Source organism: Zonotrichia albicollis, chromosome 24, assembly GCF_047830755.1.
Source record: "Zonotrichia albicollis isolate bZonAlb1 chromosome 24, bZonAlb1.hap1, whole genome shotgun sequence".
Classification (NCBI taxonomy): Eukaryota; Metazoa; Chordata; class Aves; order Passeriformes; family Passerellidae; genus Zonotrichia; species Zonotrichia albicollis.
The window spans coordinates 2,213,109-2,239,915 of NC_133842.1; the positions used below are offsets into that span (position 1 = coordinate 2,213,109).

A 26,807-nucleotide genomic window follows, 5' to 3' on the forward strand; every position below is an offset into this window, starting at 1 on the left:
CTTGAGTGCCATCCCAGGGCACCCACAGGATGGCCAAGGGATCAGAGCCAGCCAGCGTGGATTTCAATACCTGCACTGATGATCTGCATGAGAGGACTGAGTCCAGCATCAGCAAATTTGCTGTTGACACCAAGCTGGGTGTGAGTATGGATCTGCTGCAGGGTAGGAGGGCTCTGCAGAGGGCCCTGGACAGGCTGGATCAAGGGCCCAAATCCAACAAGGTGAGGTTTAACAACACCAAGTGCTGGGTCCTGCACTTTGGCCACAACAACCCCTGCAGTGCTGCAGGCTGGGGACAGAGTGGCTGGACAGCAGCCAGGCAGAAAGGGACCTGCAGGGACTGATTGATGGACATCAGGCTGGACATGAGCCAGCAGTGTGCCCGGGTGGGCAAGAAGGCCAATGGTCCCTGGCCTGGATCAGGAATGGTGTGGCCAGCAGGAGCAGGGCAGGGATTGTTCCCCTTCACTCGGCACTGGTGAGGCTGTCGCAGACATTTCTTCATAGAAATCCTTTCTTTGGGATTTCTCCTTCTTCTGGGAAGCAAAGGGCCCCAGAAGAAGAATGTAAACAATTGTTATCAGCTGTTGTGAAATGTAGCAGGTGTCCCTGTGATTGGCTCATCTTCCTTGTGTACCATTAAAGGCCAATCACAGGAGCAGCTCAGGGACAGATTCCCTGGGCAAAGAACTTTGTTATTCATTCTTGCTATTCTATTCTTGGCATAGCTGCTCTCTGCAACCTCTCGTCTTATTCTTTTTAGTATAGTTATAATGTATTATATATCTTATATCAATAAATCAGCCTTCTGATCAAGAAACAAGATTCTCGTCCTTCTCTCACCACAGTGACCGTCTAAGGTCGCTGTAATATCTGGTGACCCCTCGTGTCAGGGCAAAAATTAATTTGATAAAGACCAGAGGAGCAAAAATTGCTGCACTGGGTAAAATCCTGTATGTGTAGCATGTGATGGTTGCTTTCAAGTGACCACAGAAGTGGATTCAAGCCAGGAGCTGAAGAACTGAAGATCCTGATTTGGACAGAGTTCACAGCCAAGGCTGACCACAAAGAGAACCTTCTTCTGGAACACCTTCAGGAAGATGTTCGCAGAGCTGGCCAGAGCAAGCTGGACATTTTCACAAGGTAATTTTGTCTTTTCCCTTCCTGATGACCCAGCCCTTCGTAGTTGTTGGCGGTTGGTATGGCGAACACATGCCTTGGAAGAAGAGGTTCAGTTCTCCCCTTCAGAGGAGAAACTTATTGCCCTCTGGCAAAAATGGTGTAGAGAAGATGGGATTTTTCTGTCAGCAACAGATCTCTATGAGTTCTTTCGATGGGCAAAGCTTTTTGGATTCTTTGCTGATGTCCTGTACGCCTTGGATGTTTTTGTCTGGGAGTGCATGAATTCCATTTTCCAGTCCGTCTGGGGCCGGGAACGTGTTTTGCCTTTTGTCTACCCAGCATTTCTAAAGCTCTTCCCAGTTTTGAAACGGAGAGCAGCTATTTTTCAATGGATTTCTAACTGTTATGGACAGGCTCCGTTTCCACCGTCCCCGGTGGGAGAAGACCCGACGGGGGATGAGTGGGGGCTTCCCAGCCCCCTGTCCTCAGCGGGAGAAGACCCGGCGGGGGATGAGTGGGGGCTGCCCGGCCCCCCCTGCTTCGCGGCGGGGGGGGGCGAAACTGCGCCGAGCGAAGAAGTTTTTTTTACTCTTTCCCCGGAGCCTGCGCAGACAGAACCTTCTCCCCCCCCTCCTTCTCTCCCTCCGGGGGGATGGGAAACTGCGCCGAGCGAAGAAGTTTTTTTTACTCTTTCTCCGGAGCCTGCGCAGACGGAACTTTCTTCCCCCCCCCCTTCTCTCTCTCCGGGGGGATGGGAATGGGCGGTCCCGCTCGAACCAGTGCCGTTGGTGCCGCCCCTGCCAGCGCTGCGTCCGCCTTCAAGACCCGCCTCACCGGCGCGGCCGCCACTCCAGGCGATCCCGTCTCCGCCTCTCCAGGCAGTCCCGCCCACGGCTTCACAGGCCTCCCTGCCCCTGCCAGCGCCTGCGTCTGAGAATGCAGAAGAGGCACTTCCTGTGGCTGCTGAGTTGCTAAGCGACGACGACGCGTCTCCAGCTTCCGGCTCAGCGGAGGAGTTGTTCTCTCCGGCCCCTCCGGCCCCTCTGCCGCTTCCATCGGCTTCCTCGCCACCTCAAGCCGAGACGGTCCCTGTTCAGGATGGTGCTGGAGACGGCGCCGAACCTGCGGGACCCTCGGAACAACCCGCGGCCGCTCCTACATCCAGCGGGATTCCCTCCCCGGCTCCGGCTCCCCCCCCGCTGCCTGCACAGGCTGCCCCAGCAGTCCTGCCGTTGTCAGAGGCTGTGTCCTCCGTGTCGGCGTCAGAGACTGCCCTGGCACCGGCGGCTTGTTCGAGCTCGGACCATCCCGGACCGGTTGCTGTAGCAGCGGCCCCGGCGGCTGGCCTCCCCTTCCGTGGAGCGGGGGCTGCCCGCCAGCTGACTGGGGGGACAGCCCGTCTCCCTGCTTTTAAGATCAGCATTCTCGGCGGGTTCGGGGGTGGTTTTTCGGGGATTGTCCCATGGAGGCTGCCATCTCTGCCGCCTCTCTTGCGCCCTAGTGGCGGGGGGCAGGTGCATCCCGAGAGCTCTGCCTCTGATCTCCAGCCCGGAGGGGGTGGGGATGAAACCATGGGGCAGATGAGAGACAAACCTGCTGCGTTTGCAGTGCAGAGGGAGAGGGCACAGATGGAGGAGACCATAGCTGGTTTGCTGTGGGGAACAAACATGTCCAGACCCCAGGTGAGATTTCTGGGGAAGGCTTCTATTTCCCTGCTGCTGGCATGCCTCAGTGGTTTTGGGGAAAGGAAGCGTGTCCCCACTCGTGCTGCCATTGTACTGGCAGCAGGGTGCAGGCCTGTGGGAATGCAGGGCCTGCCTCATGGGTTTGGCCTGGGCCGTTGGGCTCAGGAAGTTTTTGGGCCAGGGCCAGCATTTGGCCTCTTGGTGTTACTGGGGGTTGAGGTTTCTCCTACCGGTCCTGGTCCCCCTTTGTGGGCCAGTTTTGGGGTTCCTGGTCCATCATGGGCCAGGGCCCCCAAGGCCTTTCCTTCTCTGGCACTGCTCTGTTTTGCTGCTGCTCTTTTCTTTTTCGATCACAAAAAAAAAAAAAAAAAAAAAAAAAAAAAAAAAAAAATTAAATAAAAAAGACTGAAAACAGTGGGCAGCAGCTCTGAAGCACTGAAGCATTGAAGGGCCAGAAAAGGACATTCTAAAGTTGTTCAAATTGTTTGAAATTGTTTGAAATAGTTGTAAGATTGTCAATATGTTTTTGATAACTGTTGATGGGACTTTTGCAGCAAGTCTGTTTTCAGGACCGAAAAGGACTCTCAGATATCCAAGAGAAACAACTTCAGCTCTTGGACTGTTCCTGAAACCCAGCTGCTTGGACTTGAATTCTCTTTGCATTGTTTTTTGCATTTTTTTAGATTGTAGGATTGTTTTAGTGATTTATTAGTATTGTATATTTTACAGTTGAAGAAATCTCCTGTTCATTTCACATCAGCATTTTTCTTTTAATTTATACAATTTAGAAGGGTGAGATGTCGCAGACATTTCTTCATAGAAATCCTTTCTTTGGGATTTCTCCTTCTTCTGGGAAGCAAAGGGCCCCAGAAGAAGAATGTAAACAATTGTTATCAGCTGTTGTGAAATGTAGCAGGTGTCCCTGTGATTGGCTCATCTTCCTTGTGTACCATTAAAGGCCAATCACAGGAGCAGCTCAGGGACAGATTCCCTGGGCAAAGAACTTTGTTATTCATTCTTGCTATTCTATTCTTGGCATAGCTGCTCTCTGCAACCTCTCGTCTTATTCTTTTTAGTATAGTTATAATGTATTATATATCTTATATCAATAAATCAGCCTTCTGATCAAGAAACAAGATTCTCGTCCTTCTCTCACCACAGTGACCGTCTAAGGCCGCTGTAATAGTGAGGCCACACCTCGAGTGCTGTGTCCAGTTCTGGGCCCCAATTTAGGCAGGTCATGGAGGGGCTGGAGCATGTCCAAGGCTGGGGAGGGGTCTGGAACACAACTCCTGTGAGGAACAGCTGAGGGAGCTGGGGTTGTTTATCCTGGAGGAGAAGAGGTTCAGGGGAGACAAGGCGGTGTCAGGGCACAGGTTGGACTTGATGATCTCCATGGCCTGTTCCACCCTTGCTGATTCTGGGATTCGCTGAAAGACCCCTTGAAGCAGTTGCAGGATGAGCCCTGGGCCTCCTCTTCAGAAGCTCCAGCAGCCCAGGTCCCTCAGCTTCTCCTGCCAGCCCCAAAGCCCATCCTGTCAGTCCTGCAGAGCCTCTGCAGCTCCTCCTCACTGCCCAGAACAGGGAGCCCCAGAGCCAGACACAGCAGCCCAGATGTGCCCCCCTGGCCTGGGGTGCCTCTGGCAAGGGAGCAGCACCAGGCACTGCAGGAGCCTGCAGACAATTCCTGCAGCACTTGTAGGATGATCCTGCTGCCCAAGGGACGTTCCCATGGGGCCAAGTCAGGAACTGCAATGGGGAGTGGGGCCAGAGGGGAAAGAGCAAACAGAGATGGGCTGTTTGCAGGGCAATGAACAGAGGTGGGCAGTGGGAAGAAATTTGCAACAGGAAGTGTAAAGAAAGCAAAGGTGAAGCCAAGGATCTGCTTAGGGCAGTTTGGGGGTGGCTGCCAGGCAGCCCTGGCTCTGAGCAACAGCACCTGCAGTGGGACAGGAAACTCCCAGCTGATGGGAACAAACTTTCTGGCTGACTGCAGAGGCCAGGACAAAGCTGAGTGGTTTCCCTGCTGTCCCCCAGCCCTTGCTGGCCCCAGGGGCTGATGGCATTTGTGCTCCCTCAGGTTCATGTCCCCACACCAACAGCATGGGGGTGGCTCCTGTCTGCTTTGTGCAATGCAAACAGGGGCTGCTGAGCCAGTGCTGCCGTGTCTGTGCCTGCAAGGATGGGGCACCTGTGTGAGCTGGGGGAGAGGCCAGGGCTGCAGAGGGGGGATGCTGTTGGCAGCTCCATGAAGACGCTCTGGGACGCTGCCCTGGGCTGTCCAGCGCACTGGGGATGGATCAGCCCCTGCTCTGCTGCTCCTTCCCTTCTCCCCCACGGCCCTTGCAGAGCACCCGCTGCTGCTGCCCTCAGCTGCCATGGCAGCCCTCAGGACAAAGCGGTGCCAGGGCTGTTCCAAGTACAATTGCAGTGACACTTGTTGGTGCCACCAGGTGCCATGGCAACAGCCACAGGGACTCAGTCCTTGGTTTGGTGCCATGGTAGCCAATGCCTGGAGCTGTTGTGATGGTTGGTGGCCATGGAAAGCTGCCCTGGCCCTTGCTCAGGGCTGGTGTCAGTGCCCAGAGCCAGAGGGGATCCCTTGCTGGGGGCTGTGCCATGGCCACCTGCCCTGTGCCGCGCTGGCCACTCAGGCACCAGGAATCAGCAGCCAACGGCACTGCCAGGGCCAAAGGCCAGGTCAGCCAGACAGAAAGGGGCAGGGCTGGGCACTGTTTCCATGGCAACCGGCACTGGGGGGACACCTGGATCACCTGGCCTGGCAGTTGCCATGGAAACCCCTGGCAGGGACTGAGGGCCCAGCCCCTGGCACTGAGACACTGCTGGGCCAGGTGCTGAGCACAGGGCTGAGCACGCAGAGATGGTTTTGTTCTTGCTGAGCTGCAGCACAGCCAAGGCCTGTCCTGCCCCTCGGCAGCCACGCTGGGGAGGGGCTGGGGCTGTGGGGGAGCTGGGCAGGGGACACAGCCAGGACAGGGGACCCCAACTGACCCGGGCATAGCCCAGACCAGAGCACATCATGCTCAGGGTATGAAGGGGGGAACAAGGAGGAATAGGGGAATTTTGGAGGGGGGCTTTTGCCTTCCCAGGGAACACTTAGGCAAGAGGGGGCCCTGTTTCACCAGTGGGCAGGGTCACTACCAAAGACACAGACACCAACTGAAGGAATTGTGTCATTTATATCATGCACAGCTGCAAAGAATTACAAAAGGATAAGCTCAGCAAAGCACATCATCATTAGCAAAGAATTACAAAAGAAGATCAGCCATCCATCATAACCCATCATTACTTTTTGATGACCAATCCCTTGGTGAAACACTAGAGGTGTTTGTGGCAGACAAAGATTCTGGCTGACTACCAAGGGTACACCTTACAGACATCAGTTATACTTTAGTGACACCATTCTTCATTCTTTTTTCTCAATCTCATTCCAATTAGGAACAAAAATTCTGTTGTCCATGGAGCTGGCACCTTTTTAATTCCAGAATAATGCCCCCACGCCCTTTGCTGTTCAGCTTTACCATGCTGTCTGTGGCTAACAAGGCTTGGGGGGCCCTTTTCCCTTTGGCTGGAAGGGGCCGGGTCCCAGTCCCTGAGGGGCACCCAGGCTCCTGGATGGAATTCCTGTGCAAGTCCCTCAGGGTCACAGCAGCCTTCACATGGAGCCCCGTGGATCAGAGCATGTTCCAAAGGGGCTCCTGGGGCAAACAGGGAGATCTGGTCTGGCAGGATGTGTAAAACAATCTCCTGTCAGATCTACTTGTTCTCACACAGAATCCTTGGTTGCAGGGACACATTCCCATTGTCCCTGCCCAGGTTTCAGGACTCAGAGTTGTCTTTCCTAGGAGCTGCTCCTTCAGCTGCCTCGGGAGGGCCTTTTGGCCTCCGGACCCATACTCTGGCTTTATTATTAGGACTGCTGGATCTAAACTCTTTTGTCTCCACAAATGCTGGTGACTGGAGCTGGTTCTCCTTTTTTCACAGCCGTTCTCAAAATTCCAATATCAATAATTGTGCTACGCTGTCATGGGGTTGAATGATCCAATCTTGTTCATTATTGTTTACAGAATTACTGTAATTTCCCCTGGATATTCTGCATCAATTCCTCCTGCCATGACAGGAACACCTTGCAAGGCCAAGCTCCAAGGGAGCAGTTACCAAAGCAAAGTGTCCTGGAGGAATCTGAATTTCTGTTTCAGGATTGATAGCTCTCATTTGCTTTGAATTTATCCTAACGAATTCCAACACATGAAGGCCCAGCCCTGCAGCCTCTGGGCTGGCCCTGCCAGGGGCCATCACAGCCAGAACAGGTTCCCAGGCAGCCCAAGTCTCACTGCCCATGGCTGGATTTGCAAATTGGGGGCAGCCGTGCACAGCCAGGGGGTTCCATTTCCCCAGTGGGTCATTGTGAAGGGCATGGAGCAAATCTGGGAGATGGGTTCTCCATGGGCAAAGGTTCCCATCTCCTCATTTTTCCAACTGTTCTTTTAACAATCCCTTTACCCACACAGCCAATCCTGCAGCTTGTGGACAGTCTGGTACATAAAAATCCCTGCAGGCTTAATCACTGTATTTTTCACAGGAACAGACAAAGCACTCTGCATCACAGTATCAGCAAACCCTGTAAAAATCGCCAATTTCATCTCTTTCTCCTTTTTCCGTTGTATACAATCTCACAAAGTTGACCACTGACATGAGGGTCCTGGCCAATCCTGTCCTGTAGGGTATTGCGTGTCACATCCCTGAGCAGCCAAAGATACCAAATTAGTATTTTCAGCACTATTTCACATTATTAGTATTTTATATGTACATATTGATATGAAAATACAGATATAGACATATCTACATAAATCTATAAATATAAATATGAAGGTCTTATTATCCTATAAATATGTATATAGTTATTTATTATATTGATATTTCACTTGCTCAAGTACATCTGAGCTCAAGATTAAAACCTTCTTCTGTTGCTCCATGTGGGAGCATTCCAACAATAATTATTCCTTCGGAAGGTGCTGTTTCCTATGTACTCTCAACAAATTCATTTTTGTCTGCCCAAACCCACAAGGTCTTTTCCTTTTCCATATGCAATTTTTGGATGCATTTGAGGACATCCAGGGGTGCAGCTTCTTTTACCCAACTGCCCCACTGCTCCCACGGGGCTCCGACCTCAGCCCACTCCAGAGCCAGGGAACTCCAGGGAAGAGCTTCCCAGCTGGGAATTTCTGATGGGACTGATTCCTCACATTGACACTGAACAAGTGACATTTTGTTGGGATCTGGCCAGGCTGTGCCAGTTTTGTTTTGCCAGTGGGCAGGGTCAGCACCAGAGACACAGACTCCAACTGAAGGAATCAGTGTCATTTCCTGCAGTTCAGAGCAGCAAAGAATCACCAAAGGAGCAGCTCAGCAATGCACCCAACCATCCCCACCAAAGATTGCAGCAGTGATTAACAAAGATCCAGCAGCATTTACCCTCAGCCTTTACCATCCCCCAGACCCACACAGCAGCTGGGGAAGCTGTCACAGCCAAGGGCTGCAGAGCCACTCCTGGGCACTGGGAATTCCTGCAGGTGCCTCCAGCCCCAGGTGAGGCTCCAACCCCGCTGGGAGAGGGCCCAGCTCTGACAGTGCTGAATGAACAAACTGACAGCACTGCTAGTGTGGCCACATCTGCTTTCATCCTCCTCTTGGGTCCCTCCCAAAGCCTGGCCAGGGCTCAAGGAGGAACCAAAGGGAGCTGACTTTGATCCTTCAGCCCCAAACAAGGCCAGATGTCAGATTTCATGGCCTTGTCTGGCTTCTAAATACACAAAGGTCAATACATGTTTCACTAATGAGTGGCTACATCTATCTCAGTGCTAATGACCATGCATATTTCATTATGGAGCAGATACAAAGATAACCTTTGCTTGGAAAGTTCATCCAGAGGCCACCTTTGGCTCAGGGCCTGCTGTCCAGGCCTCACTCAGGGCTGGTGTCCAGGCCTTGGCACTGCAGGGACGTGGTTTAGTGCTGGCCTTGGCACTGCTGCGTGAGCGGCTGCACTGGGTGAGCTCAGAGGGCTTTTCCAACAGAAAGGATTCTGTGATTCCATGACTCTATCCACTGCATTCAGCTGGGTCTATATTAGCAGCATTACTTTGCTCCAAAAGTTCCCTCTTGCCCAGCATCTGTGGCCTGAGGCTTCACATCCTTCAGCTCCTGGTGCTGAGCTGCTCATGCTGAACGAGACGACTCGGAGAGAAGAACACAGTCCATGCAATTCCTTCTGGGACACGGAGAGGGGAGGCTGTGCAAACAGGAGAGTTGTTTGCTGTGGCCTCCTCTCTGCCCTTCACGCCTTTCAGTGCTTTGAACCAGCCAAGAGCTTTCTCCAAGAGTGCAATGGAGCAGCTGTTCCTGCTCCCGGGCCTGGCTCTCTCCAGTCTCTGCCCTTGCCTGGTTCTGTCCCTCGTGCTGTGCCCTCTGTTTCCCCAGGGCTCGCTGGCTGCTGCCCAGGACTGTGGCACTGGCACAGATCCAGTGCTCCAGAGCCTCCTTTCTGTGCCCTTGGAGCTGCCTGGGCACAGCAGCCTTTTCCATCTGGAAGCTCCCCATGGACAGGGAGTGCCCAGCTCCGTTCCTTGCACAGCCTCCAGGAGCCCAGGGCTGCCATCTCCAGTCCCTGCTGGCACTGGGGGCTCCCAGGTGCCTCAGGCTGCTGTGACACCGCTGCGCACGGGAGGGAAGAGGGGCAGGGGCTGTGCTCAAAGTCAGCTCCATGTGCTGCTGCTGCTGCTGCTGCTGCTGCTGGGTCACTTGTGCAGCCCTGGCCCAGAGTCAGGGATCAGATCCTGCCAGTCTCTTCCAGCCCTGGCTGCTCAGAGTTTGGGCCTTGGAGCCTCAGGTGGCCAAAGGCAGCTGCTGCTGGTCCCTGTGTGTGCCCGTGTTCAGCAGTGCTGCTCCATCAGTCTGTGCCCAGCAACGGGGAAAAGCCTCAGCCCTGCAGGGCCAGGAGCTGCCGGGCTCTGCCTGAGCAGCTCAGCCAGCAGGAAGGGAGCTGCTCCACACCGGAACCAGGAGCAAAGGACATTCCTTTGATAGGACATGTTTTCTATTGAAAGGAAAAAAAAGGAAAAAGGGAAAAATAGGTAAATTGTAAAAGATAAGAGTAAAATCCAAGTGTTACAGAAAAAACATAACATACAGTTAATGAAAAAAACAAAACATAAATGCCAAGTTACATTCTTTGCATTAAGAGGTAAATGATCTTTTTCAAAAGAGAACTCAGTTATTTACACTGTAAATGTGCTGATGGCATGGATCCATCTTTGTGACCTCAAAAGCCTCTTAAAATATTTTGGGCTTTGTTTCCAACAGTGGTATTTGAAATTGTGGTCAAAGCAAGAGGAAATTGCTTTGTGCCCTTCCAGCTCCAAGCAGGACTGGGAATGGAAACTCTGTCAAAGCCCAAATCCTTTACAAGATGACCTTCCTTCTCATCCTGCGAATGAGCTGCACATTCCCATTGAAACTTACAGGGATTTCTTAGAGACACAAAGTCCCACTGACAGCTTTTTGCTCTGGTGTGGAAGTGCAGAAGGGCAATTCTCCATCCACCAGCTCCAGACTGCACTGCCTCAGGAGCACGGCCCACTCGCCAGCTTTGGCCCACTCGTGGCACTTCTAGAGGAGGAAGAAAGTGCAATTGCACAATTCCAGCCAATCAAGAAGGAAGAATGGGACAGACAAAACACCCTGTGCAGATCCAGGTGTTCAGCTGGGACTGTGGAGAGTTTGGGTCCTTGCCAGTTGGATGTGTGTCCCCAGCTGCAATCTCTGGGCCTGCAGCAGAGTCTCACTCACCTGCCAAAGCAGAAAGCTCAGGCGCTGTGCTCACAACGGGCTCGACTGATGCAAAGCTGTCAGAGCAATGTGAGGGCAGAGCCAGCCCAGCTGGGCCCAGGGCTGAGCCCAGCAGAGCCCTGGCAGAGCCCAGAGCAGCCTCAGCACCCGCAGAGCCCGGCTGCAAGGAGAGAAAGCAGAAACTGCCCGTCAGCTGAGGGCTCCTGTGCCCTTGTGCCAAGGCCTGCGGTACCCAGGCCATGCTGGCTGTGCCCAGAGCTGTGCCCAGAGCTGCCCATCCCTGCTGCCTTTGGCACAGAGCAGGAGGGCAGGACACGTGCCCAGCCTGCAGCCAGCCAGGGCACATCCAGCCCTCAGCAGCTGCCCAGAGCAGGATGCTCCTGTGCTCGCTGCCAGCTCCCAAAAGCTCTGATCCCACCCTGCCAAGCACACAGGGACCCACCTCACACCACCCATGGCTGGAAGAAAAGCTGCTCCCAAACCATGGCCTCAGCCTTCCCCAAGGGCACGGCCCATCCACGCCACAGCTGCTCCCCAGCACTTCCCCATCCACACTGGACCACCTGGAACGCTTCCTCTGGAAAAACAAACAACACATTATTGAAAAGAGGTCAGATGCAAAAACGGGAAAGCAAGAAAAAAGGTACAAACTCCCATCTCTTTCAGGGTCTTGAGGAAGGCCCAACCCCTGCATGCCAGGGAAAAACCCAGCCATGGGTGAGGGAAGCCCACATTTTCTCTCTTCCCCCCTGCACTGCCCCCCACAATAACAGTGATCCTAAAGCAAACAAGGGCAGTGGAGCAGCCCAAGCCCTTCCTTGCCTGCACAGCAAAGCAGCTCTGCACAGGTTCTGGAGTCCCACCTCTGCTCCCACCACGGGGCTTTGTTTGTGTCGGGCTGGCTGCCCCAGCCCCAGCCCGGGGCACGGTGGGTGCTGGGGGCTGTTGGCAGGCCCAGGAGCCCACTCCCATTTCGTACCCACCCCAGCCCATGCCCCAGCCCTGCAAAAAGCAGCTGGGCAGCGACTGAAGAATGAGTTGCATCTGCCCCAGCAAAGGGGGAGCCTTTGGTTCCCAGCCAGGCTGGGCCATGCCCAAATCTGGCCGAATTTCCCCAGGTGGGGATTCATCTGCAAATTCCCTGTGGAGTTTGGCTTTGAAAAAGGTGCAAGAATCAAAGTCTATCACCTTCAGCCTCCAGTGGCCAGGCTGAGGAAGAGCTTGTCATCCTTGATGTCACCTTCGCTGTCTCCAGCAGCAGCAGCAGCAGCAGCAGCAGCAGCAGCAGCAGCATCCCCACCCAGTACAGCTTCTCCAGGGGCTCCTTCTCCTTCTCTGGAGGCAGACCAGGCTCTCAGGGCTCTGCCCAGGGCCCCACCTGTCAGGGAACCAGGACAAGCAAAACCAGCTTGGATGGCGGCCACCAGTGCTGGGCAGAGCAGCTCAGCTCCAGCACAAGGGCTGCATGTTCCCATCCCATGACCCCAGTGCAGTGACACTGGCAGCACAAAGAGGGCTGGGTTCCTTTGCTTCTCATTGCCAAGGCATGTGTGCAGCTGGAACTTACCAGGGCCCTGGATACTCCAGGGACCTGGAGAACCATTCCCAGCAATTGGGAAAATCCTAGGTGCTCCATCCACCCATAGATGAGGTCTCCAAATTTGCCCCAAAATTGGGTCCAGCTTTTAGAGGCCAAAAAGAGCAAGTCCAAGTGATTTGATGATATTTTTAGCCCAGAAAGCCCTTCAGCTGATGGCACACTTCATAAGCAGCAGGGGACACAGCTAGGCCAAAGCCCAGACCCTAGCTGGGAAATGAAGAAAAGAAAAATCTTAAGGAAAATTACCCCTGGCACAGGTTGCCACAGCAAAGACAGCCTCCCAGATCAGCTCTCCTCCTAAGTCATCCGGCACAGCAGGCACCCGAGCCCCGACAGGCGAGGCCGAGTCCTCCATGCCCTGCGCAGCTGATCTTGCAGCCTCTGGATGGTGGAATATTGCCCATACTGTATTGCCAGGAGGACATGCAGTGTTTCAAGTGCCAGCTGTGACACGGCACTGCTCATGTCCTCCGTCAGGCGTTCCAGCACTGCAAGAGAGAGGAACAGAGGCACGGTCAGAGCCGGATCTGTGAGGACCCCAGAAGAGCCCCCTGCAAGGGCCATCCCAGCTGGCTCTTGCCATGGCCAGGAAGGAGCAGGGACCAACGAGAGCAGCCCGAAGCTGCTGGCCACCAATGGCCCACGGGGCCCTGAAATCTCAGTGTGCTCTGCCCACGGGAGCAGAGCCCTGCGCAGCCGGGGCAGGGCTTGAAACTTCCCCTGGCAGCCGCCGCTGCCAGCCCGCTGCCCTCACTCACCGCTGCAAATGAGCCGGAACTCTTCCTTCTTCCCCCTCAGGTGCCGCGCGGCCATGCCTGTGAACACAGAGCCTGTCACGGCCCCAGCGGCACCGCTCCCTGCCAGCGGCTCTGCTGGCGCTGTGGCCACACGGGCTGCTGGCCCGGCAGGGCTCAGCCCGGCCCTTGCCGCACGCTGCCGCCCCAGGCACGGCTGCCGGAGGGCGGCAGCAGGCGGGGCCCAGGCCAGGCGGGCGCTCCACGGCGCCGGGCCAGGGCAGCAGGCGGGGCTGGGGCGGAGCTGAGGCTGGCCGGGGAGGGAAAGGGCAGCCCGGGCTCGGGACTCACCCATGAACCTGATGGCCGCCTCTCGCAGGGGCTCCTGTGGGCTCTCCACGTAGCGTAGGGCGCGGCGCAGGTGCTCGGCCGCTCGGCTCCTGGTCTCTGCCAGCTGCAGAGAGCGGCAGGAGGGAAGGGTTGGTGCGGGCTCAGCCCCTGGGCCGGGCGCTGCCTGCGCCCCGCCCCGGCCTCCCCTGCCCGCACAGCCCTGAGGCGCGGCCAGCAGCCGCTGGCCAAGGGCTCCCGAGGGGAGGGGCAGAGGGCCGGCTGCTGCCCGGGGAGCCACGGTGCCGCCCCCCAGCCCCGCCGGGCGGGGGCTCCATGGGCAACCGGCTCGGGCAGATGGGAGCCTCGAGCAGAGCCCGTGCGGCCCAGGGAAAGCAGCGGCGTGTGGGGCGCAGGCTGGCGGCCCTGGCTGCAGCACTGGGCAGGGGCGCAGCTGCCGGCCGCACTCGCTGAGCAGCGCGGTCAGGGGGCTTCTCCAGCCTGAGGCTGGGGCTTGCAGGCCATCCTTACCAGGGCCTCGCCAAACCTCCAGGTCTGATCCACCTGAAGCATCTCTTGGAGATCCTTCCTGTGCAGGAATGTGGCTGAAGAATGCAGTGTTTCCCGGGAGTCCTGGAGAGCAGCAGAGACCTGGAGATGGCACCAGAGCCCAGGGCCCAGGACCCGCACAGGTCCCTGTACCAAGGCCAGGAGGAGGCTGCAGCTCATGAGGTCCCGGGGCAGGAGGCAGCCAAGCCCCCCAGCCAGAGGGACAGCAGCAGCTGCTGAGTCCTCACCTCTGCCACACGCTGGTTCTCGTCATGGCAGTGGAAGAACAATGGGAGCAGGCTCTGGCGCACGTGTGACTTCAGGGCCTTTTTTTCCTCTTCCGGCCAAAAATACAGCATCTCTCGGAAGATGAACATGGAGCACACCTGCACCTGGCTATCATCCTGTATGAAAGAAAGAAAAAGAGACCTGAGCATCGGCTGCTTCACACCCATCTGGGTACAAGCCTGAAAATGCACAGGGCACAAAGTTTGCAGGCAGCAGCCGGTGGCCATGGCTGGAGGCGCAGAGCCTTACGTTGTCAAAGAGTGGCAGGAGCGCCCCAGCCAGCTGCAGGGCGAGGGGGCTGGCTAGCAGGGCACCATTGCACAGGAACAAACGGCTGAGGAGAACCACGGTCATCCTAAGCATGTTGCTGTCATTTTCCTGCAGCAGCTGCACAAGCCTTTCATGCAAGCACCACATTCTTATTGCAGCCTGCGTGGAACATGAGTGTGTGAAAGGCCATCCTGCTGCCACAGGGCTCAGAGGCCAAAGGCCTGTGCCAAAGCACTGGAGCAGCTGGAGCGGGAGGCAGGAGGGCTGGGAGCAGCTGCCTCAGCTGTGCCCCAAGGCCAGGCAAGGCCAAGCGACTGCCTTGCCCAGCCCCACACTGGCAGCATGGCTTCAGCCGCTGCCGTCTTCTCACCGAGACACTGGTGCCGAGCACCAGGAGGCCTCTGAGGGCCAAGCGACGCATCTCCCTGCACTCGCTCTGCAGCTTCTTGGACATGACCTCCAGGATGCTGTCACGGCATTCACTCAAGTTCAGGCAATCCAGGGTCTGAAAGGCACAAGGCCGGTGACGGGGGAGCCGCACAGGGCCGGGCCCAGGCAGTAGCACAGGGTGTGGGCACCATCCCAGGCAGCTGCAGCCACGAGAGGGCACAGAGCCGGGAGGCCGCTCAGCCAGGCAGCACTGGCCTTCAGGCTCACCTCCACAAGGAACGCCATGGCAGCCAAATCCTGGCATGGTGTGTCTTTGCTGAGCAGCCCGAGCAGGTGGAATGCAATCGCGGAACACAAGGCTTCGGATGCATGGTGCATTTCTCTGATAGGAGGAAACAGGAAGCAAAACCCTGAGGCAGCAGGGCTAAACCTCTCGACTGACTCAAAGAAGTCTGGCCTTTTTCCAGCACCCAGCAAGGGGAAGCCGAGCCCTCTGGGAAGTGGCTGCTCTTGGGCACGCCCCTCTCCCCTTTTGCAGTCTCCTTGGCCGTCCCTTGGTGACAAGGCCTTGTGGCCCACGACCACGGGGCCCCACTGTGAGGGGCACCCCAGGCACAGGGCACAAATGCCAGGGGCAGTGGGGAGCAAGGGGTCTCACCTGGCCAGCATGCCCACAGCACAGTGGTGGGTGTCAGCGCAGAGCAGCATGTCCCAGCCATGCTTGTCTTCCATTGCCACCACCACATCCTCATAGTGCAGTCGGCAGAGCAGGGCCTTCAGGGTCTGCTCTGCAAAGCTGTGTGCAGAGAAAAGCCCAGGTCACGCTGGGAGCACTGGCTCCTGCCCTGGGCACGTGGCAGGGACAGGAGGACTTGCATGGAGCACCTGTTGGGGCTGGTGGAAAGGCTGTGTTGCTGCTGGCATCCCTTCCAGAAGGTATTGGCTGCTTCTGGCATATCTAAGGTGCTGAAGAGCACTTGGAAGAGCAGATACACAAAGAGGTGGGGGAAATGCACGGTCACCACATGTGGTACACAGGGCATCTGGAGGATCTTCCACATCACCACAGTTGCCTGCAAAGGACAGAGCAGCCTGAGCTCAGTGCCGAGGTGTCCATGTGGCAGAGCCCGAGCGTGGCAGGGAGAGGCCAGCGGAGACACAGGGGGAGCACCAGGCCTGGTGGCTCTGAAGCTGCCCCTGGGCCAGGTGTCAGCCCAGCAAGGAGAGGCAGCGAGACACCGTGGTGTATTGTGGTGTGTTGCAATATCCTGTTTTACCTTCTCCCTTCCCCCTCGCCCCTCGCTGAGTGTGCCCTGTCAATCAGGCTAACATACCAGCAAGGCGTCGTGTGATAGGTGACCCTAGTACCTGGAGACCCTGCCCCTTCACCTGGTTGGTGACTCACCTGTCCCCTCCCCTTCCCCTGTCCTGAGCTTAAAATGTGAATGAGACCATGTGGCCCTATTCTGTTATCAGCAGTAGCCCAGTGCAGACGTATCTGTGCTCATGGAATAAACATCTGGCTACCTTCTAGCAGAATCCGCTCCCTTCTTTTCTTCACCATCGCCAGAAGCTCTCCCCTGAGGAGAACGGAGTCCTGTCTTGTGCCCCGCTGCACTCTGCCGCCAGCCAAGGTATCTTTGAGGTATAACACCGCAGAGCTGCCTGTGGCCCAGCAGCGAAGGTCAGAACTGGCCTGGGCACCATCTAACTGGTTATATTGGGATACATATTCCAATATATTGGCGTCCCTGTGTGTGGCTCGACCCTGAGCCGGAAAACGGACTCGCAGTTCCTCAGAGAAGCTTCTGCCAGCCGTGCATCCAGCTGAAAGGAGCCTGGCTTCAAGACTCCCAGCTAGAGACTTTGGGAATACTCCCAGAAAAAGTTTCGTGGACTGTTCGGCGCCTTTGGAAAGCCCTGCTTCATTGTGGTGAACAGATTTTCCAGAGGAAGAAAAGGGTAGCTTCTCTTGCACCCAGAGAGAGGTCCTTTTCCGGTGGAGACCTGCCTGCCTGTACCCAGCCTACAGCTTCCATTTCACGTGAGTATCTCTGCTTTCGGTAGAGCAGAAGCTCAAAAACAGACTCTGCCGCGAGTTCTGTTCCTTTTTTGCCTTTGCATTTTGGCTGCGCAGCCCCACAGACGAGAATTCATAGCGTTCTAGTTTAGCTTTCCTGCTGCGTGTTTCACTGTTTTTTAGAATTCGCGCCGGAGCGGGATCGCTCTCTGCCCTTCCCCCCCCGGCTCAGCAGCGTGTTCAGACACGTGTTAGGAGATTTTCTTTCTCTTTCTCTTTGCGGGGGAGGGGGGGGCTCTCTTTCCACGTGGCCGGCGGACCTGCGGGGGTCGGGAGTGCTCTGCACACGCGGCGGCGGGGGGGCGGCGTCCCGGTTTCGGCTGCCACGTGGAGTAGTTGCTGTCTCTGCTCCGCGGGGGGGCTGCATTCCACCGCGGGGGAGGCTTTGTTTCTGCCTCGGCTTGGCAGGGCGTGTCCCAGCTCCCTGCTGCTGCTGCCCGGGAATTTTAAAAGCAGTATATACAGCTGCATTGTGAAGCTTTTGTCTGCTCGTTATCGCTTTCTATCTGTGGTTTTTTTTAGAAATTGGTAGCTGATTTTAGCTTTGTTTTTGGTCAGGCGGGATTAAGTACTTTGCCTTTTAACATGGGTTCCAAACTTAGCATTGTACAAAGGGGAGTGTATTATGATATTGTTAGCATTTTAATCAAGAGTAATGTGAAATTCTCTAAAGGAAAATTGAAACAGTTTATAAGATGGCTTTTTCTGCAGTTCCCAAACATTTCCCCTGAAGAAATCCACAATATTCAATTCTGGGATAAAGTTGGGAATGAATTGATAACCTTAGGACAATCTGGCAAATTACCCTCAGCTAAATTTGTGTTCTGGAGTTTGCAAATTCGAACAGCATTGCTCAAACAAAAGGAAATGGAGAAAAAGCCAAATGTAAAGCCATGTGCCTCTGCTCTCCCTGTTCCTCCCTCTCCCTCTAAAACCCCTAAACCTCTTTCCCCAAAAAAATCCCGAGCACGTGTTAGTTTTTCGGAGAGCAGTGATGTCCAAAATGGCCCCCAGTCCCTAGGGGGTGCACAAGATGGTGGGTGCCACGTGGCATCTTCCCAAACCTGGTCTTCTTCTTCCCAAAATCCTCTTAAACATCCCAAAATTCCTGCCCCATCCCCCTCTCCTCCTGTTCCTCGTGACACCTTCCCCCCTCCCCCCGCCTTTCCTGCAGTACCCTCAGCTCCGCCTCTCTACTCCTCCCAGGGGGCGGCTGCTGACGTGATGTCACCAGGTGACCCCGCCTCCTGTTCCCACGGTATCCCCGCCCCCTGTCAGCCCCTTGACGCCGCCCCCTGTTCCCACGGTTTCCCCGCCCCTTGCCGGCTCCCTTTCCCCGCCCCCTCCCCGGGTTCCCACGGTGGGGACACACCCACTGCCTGTCCCCAAACCTGTAGCTGTGATCCCAATGCTTCTGATTCAAGGGATACAGAGCAGGGGACAGCAGACCCAATGCATGGTGCCATGTTGTCACTGGCTCCTGTTACGTTTCAGCCTGCAGCTCAAGCTGGAGCAGCCCCAACTGCTAATTGGAGTTCTTTTGGACGACAATTGATTAAAGAGATCTGTAAATCTCATAAAGAATATGGTCCACACAGTCCATATTTCCGTGGCCTTTTAAATTCTGAATTAAGTAGGACTGTTGTGGTTCCACATGATTTAAAACAAATTTTTTCATGTCTCATGACATCCACGGAATTCAAATTATGGGAATCAGCATTGAAGCAACTGCTAAAAGATGCTCTCCCAAGCTTACAGGCTGATCCAAACACAGCAAAAGACAACAATGGTAACCCCATTACTATTGACCACCTCTGTGGTGAGGGTCAATGGTCTTCTCCCTCAGTCCAAGCTGCTGCAATTCCTGCAGAAACACTTGAGAAAGTAAAGGAAGCAGCTGAAAAGGCATTCTTTTCCCTCCAACCTGAGGGGCCTTTTGAGCCCTATAGTAAAATTAAACAGCTACCATCAGAGCCTTTTGTGAAATTTGTAGAAAGGCTAACTAGAGCCATTGAAATACAAGTTAAAAAGGAAAATGCAAGGGAAGCAATTTTAGAAGAAATAGCGTTTACAAATGCAAATGAACAGTGTCGAGCAGCAATCCTGAGCCTTCCTATGGAACCTTCCCCTACATTAAAAGATATGCTTCTAGTCTGTAACAGGAAAGTGCCTCTGATGAGTGTTGCTGAAGACTCCAGACCAAGGCTGCTGCCAAGACCACCTCAGCGTGTTGCTGTTGCCAGCCCTGCACCTTCTCCCTTAGCACAGCAGTACCCTGGGCAGCAGTGGAGACCAGCAATGGTTGAGCCCACTAAACCATGCCTGCTTTGTAATAAGCTAGGGCACTGGAGTAACCAGTGCCCCCTGAAAAGGGAATTTGATGAATTTAAAAATAGCAGGGGAGGAGAACTGCAAGCCCTCCCTGGGGGTGAACAACAAAAAAACGAAGAATAAAGCGCCAGCCTGCCAGGCGTGCAGACATAAAAGGAGCAGGCCAAGAGAATAAGGGTAGCAAAATAAATCAAGCACGCAATAATATTAACATTTGTGTAAGTGAAGCAGGTGTTTCAAAGACCAAGTCTGCTAGTCCACTGTTGAAGGTGAAACAAAATAACCTTTGTTATGATTTAAGTAATTCTGTATTAACCGCATCTTCTGTCAATGAGCCTTACAGGTTGCAGCTGACAGAGTCACTCCACCTGAAGGACACTGACTGGCATTTTGTTTCTGTAAATCCTGAACAGAAAGGTACTTGGAACCAATTTCGTTGTAAGTACATCATCACTGGGGACAAAAACACACCACAAGAGATCGAAATTGCTCCGGGAATAACAACATCAGATCCCAAGCAATTTGTTCTCAGCCTGCACTGTTTCCACCCACCCCTGTTTCTTCCCAAGGGACAAATTGTTGCTCAAGCTATCCCTGTGCCATCTTTACCTGAAAATGTCGATAAACAAGGGCCCACAGTCGCCCGGGTCCAAGTTATTGGGACAGATAAACCCAAATTGTGGTGCAATGTCAGTGGGGGTGGGGAGTCTAAACGCATTGAGATGCTTGTAGACACAGGTGCAGACTGCACAGTGATTCCAGTACAAGACTGGCCAGCACACTGGCCTTTACAAAATGTTGCTGGTCACCTTCGAGGTGTAGGAGGTCTGCAATTGGCAAGGCAATCCAAAAGCATTATTCAATTCGAAGGTCCAAACGGACAATTGGCAAATATCCGTCCATTTGTGTTAGATTATTCAGAACCTTTGTTAGGGAGAGATTTAATGGCCCAGTGGGGTGTCACAATTAATATTCCAGACTCTCCACAGCATTTTTGTGCAGCAGTCATTAAACAACAGCGCCCCATCCAAAAACTTAAGTGGAAAACAGACGAACCAGTTGATGTGAAACAGTGGCCACTCAGTAAACAAAAAATAAAGGTGCTTGAGGAACTAGTAGAAGAGCAACTAAAAAAGGGCCACATTGTGGAGACCATGTCCCCATGGAACTCTCCAGTGTTTGTCATCCAAAAAGCTGACAAAAAGAGGTGGAGACTCCTCTGTGACCTCCGACAAATTAATAATGTAATTGAAGATATGGGTTCTCCCCAGCCTGGTATGCCGTCCCCAACAATGCTTCCTCAAGATTGGAAATTAGCTGTTATTGATATTAAAGATTGTTTTTTCCAAATCCCATTACACCCTGATGATGCACCGCGTTTGGCATTCTCTGTCCCTTCTATCAATTCAGAAGCTCCTATGAAAAGGTACCATTGGACCGTTCTTCCTCAGGGCCTAAAGGTATCTCCAGCTATCTGCCAGTGGTATGTCTCTTCCCTGCTTTCCCCAGTTCGTGCAGCCGCAGAGAAGGCCATCATCTACCATTATATGGATGATATCCTTGTGTGTGCCCCCAATGATGATTTACTAACACATGCGCTTGACCTAACGATCGATGCATTGATTGTTGCAGGGTTCGAGCTCCAGGAACAGAAAATTCAAAAGATGCCACCTTGGAAGTATTTGGGCTTAGAAATTGGAAATAGGACCATTGTTCCTCAAAAACTAGAAATCAATCCAAGGATCAAGACCCTTGCGGATGTCCACAAGTTGTGTGGGTCTTTGAATTGGGTAAGACCATGGCTTGGTCTGACTAATGAAGACCTTGCCCCTCTTTTCAATTTACTGAAAGGGGGAGAGGACCCAGGTGCTCCTAGGTCTATTACCCCAGAGGCACGGAAAGCTCTAGAAAAGGTTCAGATTGCAATGTCCACAAGACAGGCCCACCGATGCCGGCCTGATCTGCCATTCAAATTTATCATCCTAGGTAAGTTGCCACACCTCCATGGAATTATTTTCCAGTGGGAGGAAAAACAAACACCTAAGGCAAAGGACACACCAAAAAAGGACCGGGACCAGAGGGACTCTCTCTTGATCATAGAATGGGTTTTCCTCAGTCACAAAAGATCCAGGAGACTGACAAAGCCTCAGGAGCTGATAGCAGAACTGATCCGGAAAGCAAGGACCCGGATCAGGGAGTTAGCAGGATGTGATTTTAAGTGCATTCACATTCCAGTTGAGTTAAAATCAGGTCAAAATACTATGAAAATACTGGAACAATTGTTTCAAGAAAATGAAGTGTTGCAGTTTGCTCTGGATTCCTACTCAGGACAATTTTCGGTAGCACGGCCCGCTTGCAAATTGTTTGAACAAGATGTTCAATTTACTTTAAAATTAAGAACTGCTCTAAGTAGGAGACCTTTAAAAAGGGCTCTGACTGTCTTTACAGATGCGTCCGGGAGGTCCCACAAGTCTGTTATGACTTGGAAAGATCCTCAAACCCAGCAGTGGGAGACGGACATTGCTGAGGTGGAAGGTTCACCTCAGGTTGCTGAATTGGCTGCAGTTGTTAGGGCTTTTGAAAGGTTCTCAGAACCATTTAATCTGATTACAGACTCTGCATACGTGGCAGGAGTAGTATCCAGAGCAGATCAAGCAATACTGCAAGATGTATCTAACATTGCACTTTTTGAATTGCTTTCCAAACTGGTAAAGTTAGTCACTCACCGAGAGCAACCCTTTTATGTGATGCATGTCAGGTCACACACTGACTTGCCAGGGTTTATCGCTGAAGGCAACAGAAGGGCAGATGCTCTTGCTGCACCTGCAGTGATGGCCACTCTCCCAAATGTTTTTGAACAGGCAAAAATCAGCCACCAGCTTTTCCACCAAAATGCACCTGGCCTGGTTCACCAGTTTAACATCACTCGAGAACAGGCCAAAGCGATTGTGGCCACGTGCCCAAATTGCCAACAACATGCACTCCCTACAGTGAGTACGGGAGCAAACCCAAGGGGACTGAACAGTTGTGAACTGTGGCAAACAGATGTAACACACATACAGGTTTTTGGACGGCAGAAATATGTTCATGTTAGTGTAGATACCTTTTCTGGAGCGGTCTATGCTTCTGCCCACACAGGAGAGTCATCTATTGATGCTATTAAGCACCTCTTACAGGCCTTTTCTTTCATGGGCATCCCCAGGGAGCTGAAAACTGATAATGGGCCTGCTTATAAATCCAAGGAATTCGGGAGCTTCCTGCAGCAATGGGGAGTAGAGCACAAAACTGGCATCCCCTACTCCCCTACAGGTCAAGCCATTGTAGAAAGAACTCACCGTGATATTAAAAGGGTCCTGGACCAGCAACAACAGGTTCTGAAGGTGGAACCTCCCCACATTCGGTTATCCAGGGCACTATTCACAATCAATTTTCTGAATTGTTCTTTTGACAGCCTGAACCCACCCATCCTACGCCACTTTGGGGGGAACAGTCACAGGTTGATGAAAGAAAAACCTCCAGTTTTAGTAAAGGACCCTGAGACTTGGAAAATGGTGGGACCTTACAAATTGGTTACTTGGGGACGTGGATACGCCTGTGTGTCCACCTCCTCTGGTTTAAGGTGGGTTCCTTCCAAATGGGTAAAGCCCTATGTTCCCAAAGTCTCAGAGAAATCTGCAGAAGCGCCCCAGGTTGCTCACGCTGCCTGGAGAAGAAAACGCCGCGCACGTTCTCTGGAGGAAATTCCATTTAAGCCTCCTATCTGGAATAGTTTGTAATATATGTTTGTTTCAAGTTTTCATACCAGTTTAGATCCCACTGTTCGTGTATAGCCTCGAGACGTCATGAGACCGAGCCTGCTTCTCGTCCTACTCGTGATCATCCCACCTGCAATCTCCTACATAGTACTGCAGCCCAAACCACATATGGACTACCTCGATAACGGTTCTCAGACATCAACAGAGAAACTGACAACGAGCTGAATGGACTTTTCAATGGCTGGGGACTCTCGGGCTGGTTGGGATCTATTCTGAAAACTGTAATTTTAGTGCTGTTTATTTTAGTTGTAGTTATTGTAGTTTTTAGCATTGTTTTTGGAGTAATCAGACGCATGGTTCTCAAGTTAATCTCAAGCTCATCTCCCCCTCCTGAGGTCTACCATTTGGAAGCCCTCAGTGCTCCAGTGGATGACCTAGAAGCCTCAGTAGAATCATTCTGCACCATAAACACAGTCCTCTTCTTTTTAAACAAAACTAGGGGGAGATGTTGTGGTGTGTTGCAATGTCCGGTTTTAAACTTCCGGAGCCCTTCCCATGTGTACCTGTCCCTTCTCCCTTCCCCCTCACTCCTTGCTGAGTGTGCCCTGTCAATCAGGCTAACATACCAGCAAGGCGTCGTGTGATTCGTCGATTTCAAAGGATGCTCCTCAGGCCTGGGGGTCATTGGCCGGTCTAAGTGTCATCCTCCCTTGAGACCCTGCCCCCTTCACCTGGTTGGTAACTCACCTGTCCCCTCCCCTTCCCCTGTCCCCGAGCTTATAAAATGTGAATGAGACCATGCGGCCCTATTCTGTTATCAGCAGTAGCCCAGTGCAGACATATCTGTGCTCATGGAATAAACATCTGGCTACCTTCTAGCAGAATCCGCTCCCTTCTTTTCTTCACCATCGCCAGAAGCTCTCCCCTGAGGAGAACGGAGTCCTGTCTTGTGCCCCGCTGCACTCTGCCGCCAGCCAAGGTATCTTTGAGATAAAACACCGCAGAGCTGCCTGTGGCCCAGCAGCGAAGGTCAGAACTGGCCTAGGCACCATCTAACTGGTTATATTGGGATACTTATTCCAATACATCAGCAACCTCCAAGTGGCTGAGGATCCATCCCCAGCAGAGCAGCAATGAACAGAAATGGGCACAGCTTTGTGGCTGCCCCAGCTTTGGCATGGGCTCTGGACGTGGAGCAGGAGCAGCCCTTGAGGGCCCCAAGGCCAGGGCTTTTGTGCTGCCCTGGGCAGATGGGATGGCAGCAGGGGCTGCAGAGCTCTCAGCACCTCAGCCCGAGGGCAGTAGGGCAGCCAGGGAGCCTCCTTTGGCTTTGGCCAAGCACCTTCCCCCATGGCTGGGGCTGAGTGCTGTGGCAGCTGCAGCTGCTGCTTTGCCCTTGGTGGCATGGACGGAGCAGGGAGGGGGCCCAGGACATTTGTCAGCACCAGCCTCTGTGCCCATGCATTGGCAGCCCTGGCTGCTGAGCCCAGCTTTGGCCTGGGCTGAGTTTGGCTGTGGCCCAGCTCCATCCTCCTGTGGGGCTCACAGCCTGTTCCCAGCCATGGCCAGCACTGGCTGCCTCTCTGCTGGCCCAGAGGCCACAGAGCCTGGGGCAGGGCTGTCTGTGCAGGCCCACAGGTGCCACGGGCTCTGCAGGAGCTGGCAGAGGCTGCCCAGCAGGGAGGCCATGGGGCACAGAGCCCCAAGGCTGCTGTGGGCACCATGGCACAGGGGCCATTCCAGCCGCAATGCTCCTGGCCTGGGCTGGGCCTGCACAGGGGCTGGGCCGCCATGGCTGGGCCAGCACAGGGCCACAAAGGGGCCACGCAGCCGCTGCCGGGGCTGACAGCAAGGCCAGGCACACACAAGCAATTGCTGAGCATGGCCTGTGCTGGCCAGGCCTGACTGTGCCAAAGGCAGAGCTCAGCTGCCCTTGGGGGCTGCAGGAACAGTCCAGAGCCCAGAGAGCCTCCATGGCTGTGCTGGAGACCAAGGCTGCAGGAGGGAAATGCAGGGCTGCTGTGGGATGGGGAGGGCTTTGAATTCCAGCACACACCTCAGCTCTCTGATGATCCCAGCACCATGCTGGGCCCTATTTCAGACTGGAGCAGAGCAGATGTTGATGGGACAGGGGCCCTTCAGGGCTGTCAGGGACCTGCAGCCTACAAGGTGCTCTGTTCTCCCTCAAGTGCTTTCTGAGTGATCCAATCCCAGCTGGGCACCTCAGGGCACAAGTGGAACTGGCTGTTCATGGGCACACAACTGATGTCTGCCTGGATAGGGGCACAGCTTTTATTATCTGTTAGTTTCATAATATACAAGCAAATCTTTATTATCTGGGTCATTTGAGTACTGTTAAGAAATGGCAGTTTTCCCATCAGGAACAGGAATTTCTTGGAGGTGTACAGACAGCAGGATGAAAAATACTGATCTTGCCTTCTACTGGTGTGACCAATATTTTCTTTATTACTTCCTCTCTATTTTCCTTCAGGTGTTTTCAGCTCTTCTGTTGAAATGGCCATGTCTAAGGACATCTCTTCCTTTACAGCAGGTGGATCTATGTACTTCTACTGCTCTCTGATTTCCTCCTCTAGATGCTCTCTGCTCATTCAAGTGCCTCTCAACTGAGTGGCTTCATGCTTTGAGCTGGAAGAAATTGCCCAATATTTCTGAAGTTCAAATAAATATATAATAAATATCATCTTAATTGTGTTTTTATCTATCACAGAATTACCTTATGTCTTTGTCTAAAACTGTTCCTGTACAGAAATCCCTTGGAGATGGGGGACATGTCAGATGCCGCTGGAACATCACAGAGAGCTGAGGAAAGAGCTGTGATGGTTGTTAAACTGTTCAAATATTCAACTAGTGTTTGTTGGCAAGAAACCTTTCTGTGCCTCTGAGTATCACCAGTCCCTAAGCCCAAAGGACACAAACCTGATGAGTTGTGGTTCCCACTGCAGGGGCACTTGGACCTTGGCTCTGCACAGGAGAGCTCTTCGTCCCCGTTCTCTCTTTTCCTCCCTCTGGGCATGGAGGGAGCTCCTGACTTCAGCCTGTGACTCGTGTGTGCAAAGAGCAAATCTGGGCAGAATTGGGGCAGGGAGGGTTTGGGGGCACCTTGGGATCTGTGCTGGGCACAGAAGGTGATTTCCATTGCTCTGAGACTGTCTGCTGTAGAATGTGGATTTAATACCCAACAAAGGAATGACTTTTGCATTTGATGGAGCTGTGACTTCCCTTGGCTTTGTTGGCTGACAATAAATGAACATCCCTCTGTGTCTCGGGCAGCTCCTTCTCCAAGGAAAGCAGGTGGGATTTGGAGCCAAGGAGCTGAAAGCTGCAGGTGCAGCCTGGGCTGGAGGGAGCTCAGATTTGCACAAGGCTGCTCTGAGTGCCAGCGCTTGGATGGGGGAAATGGTGGGGTGGGGGTAGGGACAGAGTCTGATTGATTGTCAGCCATGAAGGGTCTTGTGTCACAGACAACTTTATGAAAAATCCTTTCTTTAGGATTTTTCCTCCTGAGAAGCTGAGAGGCCTCAGGGACAAAATGTAAACAATGATTATGTGCTGCTGTGCAAGGCAACATGTAGATCTGTGATTGGTCTCATGTAGTTGTTTCTAATTAATGGCCAATCACAGCCCAGCTAGCTTGGACACAGAGATCGAGCCACAAAACTTTGTTATAATTTCTTTCTTTTCTATTCTTTCCTAAGCCTTCTGATGAAACCTTTTTTTCTATTCTTTTACTATAGTTTTGTCACGGAAGGAGACCAGGACACCAGTTGGTTCATCATGGCCCACTTT

The 26,807-nt window shown here is 53.4% G+C and overlaps 1 long non-coding RNA gene across 1 annotated transcript; it reads left to right on the forward strand.

Annotated features, from left to right (window-relative positions):
• The first annotated feature begins 489 nt into the window (after nt 1–489).
• On the forward strand, nt 490–2,706 carry LOC141731681 (uncharacterized). Its single transcript, XR_012583654.1, has 2 exons — nt 490–1,143; nt 1,536–2,706. It is a non-coding gene; the product is annotated as an uncharacterized LOC141731681 (long non-coding RNA).
• Nucleotides 2,707–26,807: the final 24,101 nt, after the last annotated feature.